The 13,375-nt window shown below is 40.9% G+C and overlaps 1 protein-coding gene across 1 annotated transcript in view; it reads left to right on the top strand.

Annotated features, from left to right (window-relative positions):
- Positions 1–632: 632 nt before the first annotated feature.
- Positions 633–13,375, top strand: part of GALE (UDP-galactose-4-epimerase) — a 50,945-nt gene continuing 38,202 nt past the window's right edge. Inside the window, exon 1 of the mRNA XM_030218941.1 lies at positions 633–649. The gene's annotated coding sequence lies outside the window, so the exon portion shown is untranslated. The remainder of the gene's footprint in view (positions 650–13,375) is intronic.

The raw sequence follows: 13,375 nt of genomic DNA, 5'->3' as shown, positions 1-13,375 counted from the left end.
TAAGTTAAAAAGCTGTCCAATAAGTTAAAAAAATATATATTTTCTCCTCCATCTTTTAAGGTACTGCATTTCCAACTGAAAGAACTTTAGACTTTTTACAGATGAACCAGGCATAGGCAGTCCCTTACTTCTAACAACTTTTTGCTGCTATTTTTTTTCAAAAGCGTTTGAAATTGTTTTGGGTGTATTTAAAAGCGCGTCAAGCTCCACCCACTGCCTTCAACTCCTACAATGGACTACATAAGGTGGGTCACTTCGTTTCCAGTTTGACGCAACCTCTTTGGAAACGCCCTTAGAGCACCAGAACGAGGCTTGGAATTACCAAGCGAGGCTATTGGAGCATCAGAATGAGGCTTGGAATTCACTGAGAGCCGGAAGAGCAGACTGAGGCTTTGAACGCTCATTGAATCCCGTCCCCTGAAGTAGCCCAAAGAAGCGCAACCTTCCAACGCCAACAATGTCCCGCCTTCGGCCTTCAAAATTAGCCCAATTTGGAACGTTTTACTTTGCCTGTACTGAGTATGACACGTGTTCATGGGCAGGGCGGAAGTGAGCAGGTACTGACTGGCTACCGGTTTTCCGCCTTCTCTGGCTTTTGGGACACCTCAGCAGCTCATCAGGGACTTTGGTACCGGGGTCAGTGAGCAGTAAGTGTGGAAATTATGTATTGCATGCTAGGATTGGCTGTATTGAGGTGAGAGTAGCTCTTTGAAATGATACAGCACTTAATTTGATTTGAAAAATGTATAATATAATAGTTTATTTTATTTTTGAGGGTTTTATAGAAACAAAGATGAAACAATTGTACTATACAATATATATATATGTATACATGTTTTGTATTGGGTTCAAATATAAATACAGATGTTTATCTCTTTATGCTATTGTTTAAGAAATGTTATTTGTCAGATTATGTTCATTTTTTTACTTCTCTCTTTTTACATTTAAATGCACATGGTAAAATCAAAGCGTTACAGATTATCAGGTCAATATTCAGATGGTGCAGTCTTGTTTTTTTATTTTATGCCAGCTACCATGGCTGAAATAAATCTGAATATTCAGCACCTTTATCCTGATGGTGGCAATGGACTTGGCCTACACGCTGGATAGCTAAGCAGATGAAATTAGGACAGCCTTTTTGCTATCCTAATTTGATCCAGATAGTTTGTTAACCAAATAACTGTGGGGCTGATGCACAAAACAACTGGAGTTTTATGCGTACCCAACAATACAGAAAGAAATTGTGCATGAGTGTTTGTATACATTTCAATACAGCTTGTAGCTGTGTCTTTCCATGCAATCTATGGGGCCCTTTTACTAAAGCTTATCATGTGCTAAATGTTAAGAAATCCATTTTATGCCTAATTCATTTAGCACATGCTTAGCTTTAGTAAAAGGGCTCCAAATTAAGGTGTTTCGTACAATGTAGAGAGAACTCCGCCAACTTTAAACGTACGCACAACACTAGACCTTTTCTGCCTGACCTAGAGCTGCTTGGAAGGTTTTGCAGAGAGGATTTCTAGTTGATCCTTCACATTTAGGTGCCAGTTTTGTCTTCTTTTTGTAAATGGAAGGAAGCCTGTGCAAGTTTTAAAGGTAAGTAATAAACATGCTTTCACTTTTGTTTGGACACGCACACACCAGCGCCTGTTCTTCTCTGCCTAAGGAGCCTCTCAAAAATTTCAAGTGTGGTGGTCACATGATGCAGTGAGCCAGGAGATCCAGCGTTTTTCCTGAGCTCCTAGCTTGCCTTCCTCCACAATCACATCTGGCTAAATTCTGCTTCTAAGTAATACCACAGGACCCATCCAGTGCTAAACTTATAATCTATGGACAAGCTTTTTCACAAGAGCGGTGCAGAAATGTGTACAAAATCACCTAAAAAGGACAAAGAAAAATCTAAGCCCTCCGCCAAGGGTGAGTCTAAGATGGTGGATTCTCGGGATGAAGGCCAAGTGGTAAAAGAAGCCTTATTACACAGCGGCTCACTGAAGCGGTAGTCTCGGCTCTGGATATTAATGAGAATTTTCAAGCGTTATCAAACTCTGTTACTGAATTTAATGGGCAAGTCACTGAAATTGAATAGAGTTGGTGAGGTGAGGATTCCTTGAAAGATGCAGTGGAAGAATTAAGTTATGAACAGTGGTAGAAGGCTGCAAAGTGAAACTAGATAACCTGGAAAACAGGTCAGGGTGAAATAATAACAGATTCGTTGGCCTACCTGAAGGATGGGGAGCGCCTGGGCTTTTTAGAAAAATGGTTATCTGCAGAACTGATAAAAGACTGAGGCTCACTGCGCATTGAGCAGGCACATTGCATGGGAAAGTGGGTGGAGTTTGGCTCTAGGCTATGTGTAGTGATCACTGGGATTCTCAATTTTGCAATTAAAGATAGCCTTTTGAGGAACTATGGAAAGATTAAGGATTTACAATATCAAAATCGTGTTTTCATTTTTCAGAACTATGCCACACATGTTGCATCACTACGTTGATGATCTGCCAGCTGTTTGCAAATGTAACTCAACATGTGCTTTACTCTGCAGTTTCCAGCACAACTCTGCATTAAGGTGAAACAATATCTATTCTCAGCCAGTGGCGAAGCTCAATAGTTTTCAAGCTGCTGAGGAGACTTAAATTGGAGGAGACAGAGCAGCGGTGCCCCAGACTTGTGCTTGAGAAGGCATGATTGCTCGGCAATATCTACAGACCCTTAAAATGTGTTTTTGCTTCCATTGTGCTTTCTTAATTTCATTCCTTCGATGTGACTGATGGTGCAGCTCTTTGACAGTTAGTGAGGAATCTAACTTGGAAGTGACCTGAGCTGTGCCGCAGTCAAAGACAGAAAACTGTACACGTTCGCTATGGGGATGTCAGAGATTCTGCTCAAGCAGCTTACTTATTATCATTTCTTGTTCTTTTTTAAATGTTTTATTCTTATACATAGCGAAGGACATTGACAGATTATTAAAGAAGCTTTAGGAATGGGTGGCTCTAGTTTGGGATCGTGGAAGGGGTTCAGCTGATTGCATAAAACGATGACCAGAGAACAGTTGGAATTGGCTATTAAAAGGAATAAAGGGGTTTATTGGAGGGGGGTAGGGTTTGGAGACTATTTTATTTTACTGTACATTTGGTTGCTTATTCATGAGTTCCAGAGCCTAACTATTCTGGTCACTGTATCTCAAAAAAGATATAGTGGAATTAGAAAAGGTGCAAAGAAGAGCGACCAAAATGATAAAGGGGATGGAACTCCTCTTGTATGAGGAAAAGCTAAAAGATTTTTCTCTCAACAAATAGGTAAGCTCTGGAACTCATTGGCAGAGGGTGTAACAGCAGTTAGCGTATTTGGATTTTAAAAAGATTTGGTCAAGTTCCTGGAGGAAAGGTCCATAGTCTGCTATTGAGACGGATATAGGGGAGGCCACTGCTTGCCCTGGGATTGGTAGCATGGAATGTTGCTACTGTTTGGGCTTCTGCCAGGTACTTGTGACCTGGATTGGCCACTGTTGGAAACAGGATACTGAGCTAGATGGACCATTGGGAAAATGGTAGAGGCTATTATTAAAAACAAAATTACAGAGCACATCCAAGGACGTGGATTACTGAGACCGAGTCAGCACGGCTTTTGTGTGGGGAAATCTTGCCTGACCAATTTACTTCAATTCTTCGAAGGAGTAAACAAACATGTGGACAAAGGGGAGCCGGTTGATATTGTATATCTGGATTTTCAAAAGGCTTTTGACAAGGTACCTCATGAAAGGCTACAGAGGAAATTGGAGGGTCATGGGATAGGAGGAAAAGTCCTATTGTGGATTAAAAAATGGTTAAAGGATAGGAAACAGAGAGTGGGGTTAAATGGGCAGTATTCACAATGGAGAAGGGTAGTTAGTGGGGTTCCTCAGGGGTCTGTGCTAGGACCCGCTGCTTTTTAATATATTTATAAATGATTTAGAGATGGGAGTAACTAGCGAGGTAATTAAATTTGCGGATGACACAAAGTTATTCAAAGCTGTTAACTCGCGACAGGATTGTGAAAAATTACAGAAGGACCTTACGAGACTGGGCGGCTAAATGGCAGATGACGTTTAATGTGAGCAAGTGCAAGGTGATGCATGTGGGAAAAAAAGAACCTGAATTATAGCTACGTCATGCAAGGTTCCACGTTAGGAGTTACGGACCAAGAAAGGGATCTGGGTGTCGTCGTCGATAATACGCTGAAACCTTCTGCTCAGTGTGCTGCTGCGGCTAGGAAAGCGAATAGAATGTTGGGTATTATTAGGAAAGGTATGGAAAACAGGTGTGAGGATGTTATAATGCCGTTATATCGCTCCATGGTGCAACCGCACCTTGAGTATTGTGCTCAATTCTGGTCGCCGCATCTCAAGAAAGATATAGTAGAATTGGAAAAGGTGCAACGAAGGGCGACTAAAATGATAGCGGGGATGGGACGACTTACCTATGAAGAAAGACTAAGGAGGCTAGGGCTTTTCAGCTTGGAGAAGAGACGGCTGAAGGGAGACGGAGGTATATAAAATAATGAGTGGAGTGGGACAGGTGGATGTGAAGCGTCTGTTCACGCTTTCCAAAAATACTAGGAAAAGGGGGCATACGATGAAACTACAGTGTAGTAAATTTAAAACAAATCGGAGAATATTTTCTTCACCCAACACATAATTAGACTCTGGAATTCGTTGCCGGAGAACGTGGTGAAGGCGGTTAGCTTGGCAGAGTTTTAAAAGGGGTTAGACAGTTTCCTAAAGGACAAGTCCATAAACCGCTACTAAATGGACTTGGGAAAAATCCACAATTCCAGGAATAACAAGTATAGAATGTTTGTACGTTTGGGAAGCTTGCCAGGTGCCCTTGGCCTGGGTTGGCCGCTGTCATGGACAGGATGCTGGGCTCGATGGACCTTTGGTCTTTTCCCAGTGTGGCATTACTTATGTACTTATGACCCAGTATGGCTATTTTTACGTTGAGTGAAAAAATATTTCTTCCTATTTTAAAAATATTTCCATGTAACTTCATTGAGTGTCTGTCCCCTAGTCTTTGTACTTTTTTAAAAGAGTAAAAAATCGATTCACTTTTACCCATTCTACACCACTCAGGATTTCATAGACCTCAATCATATCTCCCCACATAAGTACATAAGTAGTGCCATACTGGGAAAGACCAAAGGTCCATCTAGCCCAGCATCCTGTCACCGACAGTGGCCAATCCAGGTCAAGGGCACCTGGCACGCTCCCTAAACGTAAAAACATTCCAGACAAGTTATACCTAAAAATGCGGAATTTTTCCAAGTCCATTTAATAGCGGTCTATGGACTTGTCCTTTAGGAATCTATCTAACCCCTTTTTAAACTCCTTCAAGCTAACCGCCCGTACCACGTTCTCCGGCAACGAATTCCAGAGTCTAATTACACGTTGGGTGAAGAAAAATTTTCTCCGATTCGTTTTAAATTTACCACACTGTAGCTTCAACTCATGCCCTCTAGTCCTAGTATTTTTGGATAGCGTGAACAGTCGCTTCACATCCACCCGATCCATTCCACTCATTATTTTATACACTTCTATCATATCTCCCCTCAGCCGTCTCTTCTCCAAGCTGAAAAGCCCTAGCCTTCTCAGCCTCTCTTCATAGGAAAGTCATCCCATCCCCACTATCATTTTCGTCGCCCTTCGCTGTACCTTTTCCAATTCTACTATATCTTTTTTGAGATACGGAGACCAGTACTGAACACAATACTCCAGGTGCGGTCGCACCATGGAGCGATACAACGGCATTATAACATCCGCACACCTGGACTCCATACCCTTCCTAATAACACCCAACATTCTATTCGCTTTCCTAGCCGCAGCAGCACACTGAGCAGAAGGTTTCAGCGTATCATCGACGACGACACCCAGATCCCTTTCTTGATCCGTAACTCCTAACGTGGAACCTTGCAGGACGTAGCTATAATTCGGGTTCCTCTTACCCACATGCATCACTTTGCACTTGTCAACATTGAACTTCATCTGCCACTTGCACGCCCATTCTCCCAGTCTCGCAAGGTCCTCCTGTAATCGTTCACATTCCTCCTGCGACTTGACGACCCTGAATAATTTTGTGTCATCGGCGAATTTAATTACCTCACTTGTTATTCCCATCTCTAGGTCATTTATAAATACATTAAAAAGCAACGGACCCAGCACAGACCCCTGCGGGACCCCACTAACTACCCTCCTCCACTGAGAATACTGGCCACGCAATCCTACTCTCTGCTTCCTAGCTTTCAACCAGTTCTTAATCCATAATAGTACCCTACCTCTGATTCCATGACTCTGCAATTTCTTCAGGAGTCTTTCGTGCGGCACTTTGTCAAACGCCTTCTGAAAATCCAGATATACAATATCAACCGGCTCCCCATTGTCCACATGTTTGCTTACCCCTTCAAAAAAATGCATTAGATTGGTGAGGCAAGACTTCCCTTCACTAAATCCGTGCTGACTTTGTCTCATCAGTCCATGTTTTTGTATATGCTCTGCAATTTTATTCTTAATAATAGCCTCCACCATCTTGCCCGGCACCGACGTCAGACTCACCGGTCTATAATTTCCCGGATCTCCTCTGGAACCCTTCTTAAAAATCGGAGTAACATTGGCTACCCTCCAGTCTTCCGGTATTACACTCGATTTTAGGGACAGATTGCATATTTCTAACAGTAGCTCCGCAAGTTCATTTTTTAGTTCTATTAATACTCTGGGATGAATACCATCAGGTCCCGGTGATTTACTACTCTTCAGCTTGCTGAACTGACCCATTACATCCTCCAAGGTTACAGAGAATTTGTTTAGTTTCTCCGACTCCCCCGCTTCAAATATTCTTTCCGGCACCGGTGTCCCCCCCAAATCCTCCTCGGTGAAGACCGAAGCAAAGAATTCATTTAATTTCTCCGCTACGGCTTTGTCCTCATTGATCGCCCCTTTAACACCATTTTCGTCCAGCGGCCCCAACCGACTCTTTGGCCGGTTTCCTGCTTTTAATGTATCTAAAAAATTTTTACTATGTATTTTTGCTTCCAACGCTAATTTCTTCTCAAAGTCCTTTTTTGCCCTCCTTATCTCCGCTTTGCATTTGGCTTGGCATTCCTTATGATCTATCCTGTTACTTTCAGTTGGTTCTCTTCTCCACTTTCTGAAGGATTGTTTTTTGGCTCTAATGATTTCCTTTATCTTACTGTTTAGCCACGCTGGCTGACGTTTAGTCTTTTTTCCCTTTTTTCTAATACGTGGAATATATTTGTCCTGAACCTCCAGGATGGTGTTTTTAAACAGCATCCACGCCTGATGCAAGTTTTTTACTCTGCGAGCTGCTCCTTTCAGTCTTTTTTTCACCATTTTTCTCATTTTGTCGTAATCACCTTTTCTATAGTTAAACGCTAGCGTACTTGATTTCCTAGTTTCACTTCCTTCAATGCCAATATCAAAACCGATCATATTATGATCACTGTTATCAAGCGGCCCTCGTATCGTTACCCCCTGCACTAGATCATGAGCACCACTAAGGACTAAGTCTAGTATTTTTCCTTCTCTTGTCGGCTCCTGAACTTTTCTTCTTTTTTTTTTTTTTTGAAAATATCTTTAATAAGGGATGGTACAGAGCATTCAATAACTTGACCTTAAACAAAACTCACATAATGATTTATAAAACAGTGCTCACCCCATCAATATCAACCTATAACCAAAAAAGTGCCCTACTTCATCTTGCGTACAGTATAATTGCCATATTCCATTCCCCATTTCCCCCCTTTTAATCCTTCCCCCCCTTCCCTCCTCCCCTCCCTGGGTGCACCACTGCATCTATCCAGCTTTCTTTACTGTGGCCTCAGGAGAGAACCCTCCCCTTCATACAGCTGCATATAGGTTTGCCAAAGTCCCCAATATGCCTTTTGTCTACTTGTTGGCGCTAGTCCATGCTGCAACTCTACCCATGCAGCCATTTCTTTCATCAGAAAATGCCAGGCCCGGTTTGGCTGCGGCTCTGCCCAGAATTGCAATATGCACTTCTTGACCAATAAAGATGCCAAGAGGAAGAACCTTCCCTGCGCCTCTGACAATCCTTCCTCCCTCTCCTAATAACAAGACCCCGAAGGACCACTCAAACGGTTTCCCTATTACTTTCTCCATTGCCTCCAAGGAGTGTGTCCATAGCTCTGCCAGAGATGGGCATTCCATAAAGGCACTCTTCTTTTTCCCACAACCCCATTTCTTTCCCTCGCTGGCGCGTGATATATACCCTATGTAATATGCGGTATTGTATGTCTTGCAGTGCTACATTGGGGGTAATCTTAGAGAGATTCTCAAAATCCTCCCCAAGTCTCTCCGGAGTTATACTTTCACCTAGTATCATGCTCCACCCTTCTTCTAATTTGGCCATTGTTGGGGCTTTTCTCTGTTCCATTATATGTTGATACCATTGAGATAACCCATTCTGGTTCCCCGGTAGTAGCAAAAACACCTGATCCAAGATTGTAAACCGTATCTCGGAACCCGCTACTCTTGTCAACTTATAATAGTAGTCTGTCACCTGTAAGAACTGAAAAAATTGCTTATGCCCTACTTTCCACGTATTCCGCACTTGTTCGAAAGTAGGGAATGTCCGACCCCCCAACTGTTGGATTATTTGTAGTAAATAATTAGCAGATTGTTATACACACAGCTTCAGCTTTAGAAATGTTAATTTCTTTTCTTCATCTCTCTCACATACACCCCAGAATAATTCACTGCTGAGTCACTTTAAAGTTGAAGTAACAAAACATCTGTTTACTCACAGTTTGTAGTTAGATATATATTCAGCAGGCTTATATATACATAATATAATACATTTGGTTTATCAGCTCTTTCCATGTGCTTAGATGGTAATGGATGCTCACACCATAGATCCTCAGCTTAGGAGAGAGATCATGAGCTCCATGTGCTGTGCCTAACCCCCACAGGAAGTTGCATGGGTGTGACCTCTCTAGGTAATTGACATCAGAGGTCACAGAGTAATCACAGAGAAAAAAAAAAACATTGCTGACAGACAATGCATGTAAAACACAATACATTATTCCAACAAACCCCTTCTCATGCATAACTGTCATGCAATTATTAATTCATACAAAGTCCAAGCTTTATTCGCAGATTCTCAAAACGTTCTCTGGGTAACGGTTTGGTCATGATGTCAGCTGTCATCTCACTGGTGTGACAATAGTGTAGACTGATAACTCCTTCTTTCGCCAGCTCTCGCACGTTGTGATATTTCGTTGCGATGTGCTTGGTGCGTGACTGAACCTTGTCATTCTGTGACAGTCTGATGCAGCTCTGATTATCTTCCATTATCTGGATTGGTCTCTGTTCATCTATTCCAAAATCCAGCAAAAGTTTTTCAATCCACATCAGTTCTCTGCATGCTTCTGATACAGCCACATATTCAGCTTCTGTAGAAGACAGACTCACAATACTTTGTTTATGACTGGCCCAAGAAATATGTACATTTCCATACATAAACACATATCCACTTGTGGATTTATAGTCAGAATGATCCCCTGCCCAATCTGAATCACAGTAACATATTAGGTTTGGATTACTATTGGCTGAAATCTTTAATTTACAATCAATGGTACCTTTTAAATACCTTACCATCCTTTTAACTGCAGTCCAATCTGATTTGGTAGGTGAGCTGACCCTTCTGCTCAAAATTCCTACTGCATTTGCTATATCAGCCCTGTATGTGGTAGTTCGATATAAAAGCTTACCTATGGCTGATCTATATTGGATGTTATCTGGTAAAGGTTCTCTTACTGTTTCATCCTTCAGAAAATCAGTGATCATGGGAGTGCTTACAACTTGGGCATCTTGCATACCTAAACTTCAATAAGCTCATTTATTTTCTGCTTCTGGCTTAGAAGATAAGAACCATCATTTTGTTTCTCAATTTCTATACCAAGATAGTATGACACATTACCAAGTTCTTTTATCTCAACATTCAGGTTTAAATATTTTACAATGTCCTTGTACTCTTGCTCACTTTTGCTTGCAATGAGCAGATCATCAACAAAAGCTAAAATGTATGCATATTGTCCATTTCTGCACCTAGTGTACAAGCATTTATCTGCTTCACCTTGCTTTAAATCCTAAATTTGTCAATATTTCATGCAATTTGTCATTCCAACATTTGCACTTTGCTTTAATCCATAAAGACCTTTGTTTAATTTACACACTAGCTGTCTTTGTTTTGTATTTATGAAACCTGTTGGCTGTTCCATGTACAAGTCTTCAGTTATATCTCCATGAAGAAATGCTGTTTTCACATCAATGTGGTTGACTTGCATGCCTTTTGAGACTGCAATGCTCAGAAGTGTTCTTATTGTCGTGTGTTTCACTACAGGTGCAAACACTTCATCAAAATCTTCTCCATATTTTTGAAGATATCCCTTTGCGACTAATCTGGCTTTATACCTTTCCACTTTTCCTTGCGCATTCCTTTTTAACTTGAATACCCATTTGCATCCTATAGCTTTCTTGCCAGGAGGTAATTTTGTAAGAATCCAAGTTTTATTTTTATGCAATGCATCAATTTCTTCTTGTGCAGCTTTACGCCATTCAGCAGCTTCTGCTGGCATTTTCTCAATCTCATCCCATGTTAAGGGCTCTTGAGCTTCTGCTGACTTTGTTAGGTAAGACAGTCTTGGGGGTGGAACACCTTTGTTTTCCCTGGATGAGCGTCTGACAACAGGTTGGTCTGACCTTTCCGCATCCTCTAAATCTGAGAGTCCTTCTCCAATTGATTCCCCTTCTCCAACTGTACTGTCTTCTTCAATGATCCTTTCTGTGTCTGCTTCCTCTGCCTGTTCCTCGTTAGATACAGATGAGTTGCTTTCAGACATCTGCCTTGGTATGGCATTTATATACACTGGCATGTCTATTATGGTTCTAGTTTCATATTCTGGATGATAAGGCTCATCTGGGATAATCCAGCCTTTATCAACCCTTTTGTTTTCATCAAAATATGTAACATGTCTTATGCCAACAATGCCAGTTTTCAGATTCAAAATTCTATATCCTTTGTGTCCTGGAGCATAGCCAACTAAAATGCCCCTTTCTGTTGTGGAATCCAGCTTATGCCTTCTTTGCTTTGGTACATGAGCATATGCTGTACTTCCAAATGTTCTTATGTGTGACAGGTTTGGCTTCCTACCATGCCATGTCTCATGTGGTGTGCGCTCAGCGCCTTTAGTTGGCATTCTGTTTTGTAGGTACACTGCTGTGAGAATGGCTTCCCCCCATAGTCTTTTAGGGAGATGCTATCTGACAGCATACATCTGGTCATTTCCACAAGTGACCTAAATTTTCTCTCTGCAACAGAATTTTGCTCTGGTGTATAAGCTACTGTTGTGATATGCTGAATGCCTTCTTGTTGTAGAAATGTGCGCATGCTTTGTGAAGTGATTGTCGGTCTGAAGAACCTTTGGTTTTCTTTCAAATTTATTGCTCATCATGGCTACGTATTTCTTCAGCATGTCTGTGACTTGACTTTTTTCTTTCAGCAAATAGGCCACACAGTATCTAGAGAAATCATCCAAGAATATTAGCACAAATCTGTTATTTCCCAATGATGGGATATTAAACGGTCCACATAAGTCACTGTGTATTAAGTCCAGTACTTTATTACTCCTATTTCCTGTGTATGCAGGAAATGAGGGTCTCACACCCTTTTGAGTAACACAGTCTATGCATTTCTCCATTTTACCAGTATCTGCACTTATCTGAATGCCTGTGGCAAGTTGCTTACTGTAAAGATCCTGGATCACCTTAAAATCACGATGTCCCAGGCGGCGGTGCCAGATTTCCAGACTACATTTACCATCATTCTTCCTTACTTGCGCCATATGTGAGGCTTCACCTGAAATGCTCAGTTTATAAATATCATTATGCATAAAAGCTTCAGCATACACTTCATCATTTTTAGAGATTGTGCACTTACTGTTTTCAAAATGAATCACAAATCCCTTCTTATCTAATGTAGATACACTAAGCATATTGCAAACTGCTTGGGGAATATACAAGACATCACTTACAGGAATTTCTTTAACTTCATTAGACACTTTGCATTTTAAGAATCCAATGCCTTTTGCTTGGATCTTAGCAGTCCCTGCGTTTGCAGTATTAAGAATACCTTCTTCTGGACTCATTTCCTGAAAGAAATCCTTACAATTGGTTAAATGGCATGTGCTCCCCGAATCCAAAATCCAAGTACTTTCATTTGAATTATTATTTACCATAGTCAAAGATTTTTTCTGCCATTAGAAAGCTCTTATGTTTATCATTGTCCTTTGTACATTTCCTGCTTGGAAAATTCTTTTGTTCCATTGGCTTAGGTGAGCTAGAGGGGGTGTTTTGTGTTTCCTTACACCATTTAGATACATGTCCCTCCTTTCCACATGAGTAGCAAATCAGCTTGCCCTTGGGTGGAGTTTTCCCATAGCTCCGCCTTCCTCTATTCTTTGCCAAGAGATTTGTTTCATTTCTCTCTGACTGTCTTTAAGAACACATCTCCTCAGAATCATTAATTATGCATTCCTGCCTCAGTTTTGATGCTGCCTGTTCAAAAGATTGCCCTTCAATGGCTTCATTTACAGACCTAAAACATCAAACTTCTTTGATAGTGAGGTAAAAAGAAATGCTCTTTTCAATGCATCACACATGGGAATTCCAGAAAGTTCTAGCTTTTGAAATGAAGACATAAGATGCATAATGTGATCATTACACTTACTTTTATCCCTTAATTTGGTTTCATTCAACTCTGCCAACCAAATTGGTTGCTGTTTTGCATATGTAGTTGCATACATAGTTCTCAGTTTTTCTAAAATTTCCTTTGCTGTATCTTTTGCCTCCACCAATATGGCTTGTTTCTCTGAGAGAGCTTCAAAAAACATGCACTTCACATAATAGTTTGCATTGTCCCATTCAGCCATATTTTCAGCTGTTCTGTTTTGGTCTAAACATATACTTAATTTCTTTGCTTGAAGGAGACATTTGAATCTTAGCTCCCATTGCAGATAATTATATTCAGTTAATTTAGGCACCTTGAGAGAGTGGAAAAATGGTGAATTTCTTCCCTCAGCCATTGCTTTCTGTTTGGTGTGTGGGGGGGAGAGAGAGAGACAGACTGAATCTTTCTTTTGAAACTTAAGATAAAAAATTTGGATTTTTCACTGCCTGGTAATATTTCTCTTTTTCCTTTTTCAATTCCTGGGCTGGGCCCATAACCCTTTTGTTGGATTATTTGTAGTAAATAATTAGCAGATTGTTATACACACAGCTTCAGCTTTAGAAATGTTAATTTCTTTTCTT

Source organism: Microcaecilia unicolor, chromosome 11 (assembly GCF_901765095.1).
Source record: "Microcaecilia unicolor chromosome 11, aMicUni1.1, whole genome shotgun sequence".
Classification (NCBI taxonomy): Eukaryota; Metazoa; Chordata; class Amphibia; order Gymnophiona; family Siphonopidae; genus Microcaecilia; species Microcaecilia unicolor.
The sequence above is the reverse complement of the archived record's forward strand: the minus strand, read 5'-3'. Positions and strand labels throughout refer to the sequence as shown.